Source organism: Meleagris gallopavo, chromosome 3 (assembly GCF_000146605.3).
Source record: "Meleagris gallopavo isolate NT-WF06-2002-E0010 breed Aviagen turkey brand Nicholas breeding stock chromosome 3, Turkey_5.1, whole genome shotgun sequence".
Classification (NCBI taxonomy): domain Eukaryota; kingdom Metazoa; phylum Chordata; class Aves; order Galliformes; family Phasianidae; genus Meleagris; species Meleagris gallopavo.
This window is the reverse complement of record NC_015013.2, coordinates 54,554,102-54,555,512: the sequence shown is the minus strand read 5'-3', so window position 1 is coordinate 54,555,512 and position 1,411 is coordinate 54,554,102.

Below are 1,411 nucleotides of genomic sequence, written 5' to 3'. Positions count from 1 at the left end.
GTTTGGCTTTACCATGTTGGGTTAAAAAACACAAAAGCACTTTGCAGTGTCATAATCTTGGTACAGAATTTCTAAGCTCCTGTACAGGTCCATATTTTCATATTATTGTTCACAAGTTCTCAAATGAACTAATTTCACTCAGACATAGCTAAGAAATCAGAAGCAGTACCTGTATGTAGTTATGTTTTATACTATGGCACATTCACACATTGTCCTGACCATTGGTTAAAAGCCTTATATCAACATTGCAGCTGTAACTAGGGAAGAATATGTGCTTCCTTCTACTACTGGCACAATTCCTCAAGCATTACTCAAATATACTATCTAATAGGAGCATTCAGCTTATGAAATCAAAGGAAGTGAAATAATAATTATTTTGTAGTGAATTTATTTATTCCTTACATTGGCCCTTAATATTTTGGAATAAAATTTTGGAGGTTGTAAGAATACATTTCTATTTTGAGGAGTAGACCCTTCAAGCTCACATCTTCACTTGTTTTCAATGGTGAAAATCTAGACTGACTGTTAAAAACAAGTTTCCCAATTAGACAGTCCACTTCTGACCCCAATGAAGTCAGCAGCAAAACATTTCACAGATTCATTGAAGATAAGATTTAGGTTTTGTGTTGCTGCTGCTGCAAGCTATCCCATTTCCTTTAACCTGTGCACGACAGATCTTGTGAAGCACAGTCACGAGTGCTGTGATTTAACCCAGCAGCAGCTCAGCACCACACAGTTGTTTGCTCACTCCACCATGTTCCCAGGGAGATGGGGAGAGAATTGAAAATAGAGCTCATGGGTTGAGATAGAACTATTTACTAAGATAAAGGGAAAAGAATAACAGCTGGCAAATATATATATGAACGTATATAACAAGTGATGCACAAGAAATTGCTCGCCATTCCCTGACTAATGCCAGTTAGCCCTCTGAGCAGCAGAAGAGAGAGAATAAGCATTAAGTATAATATATTAATGTTATTCTATGTCATACTTTAAACATTCATTAACAGTCTTGTTGAATCTTGGTGAAGAAATTTCAAATAATACTGACCTATGTGTCTGTACTGTCACTCCAATAAAGACAATTATCTTGACTACAGATGTAGCAGAATGAAACACACTCATGCCTCAGTCACTTAATTGCGATTTCCTCACCCCATGTGGAAATTGCAAATGAAATTAGTTTTATGGCAACACAGCAATCTGTGCATTGATGTGATTGAGGCACTACAGGAGCATTTGCCAACAGCAATCTGCCAAATATCAGGAACAATATACAAAGATATTCTGCAAAACTTGATTTTTAAAATATTGAAATTGAAGTCAATATTTAACTACTGTTAATATAAAGGTGTTCATGCAATTCACTGCTATTTTTAAGCAAATCTTACCCACTACAAAATCCATGGCA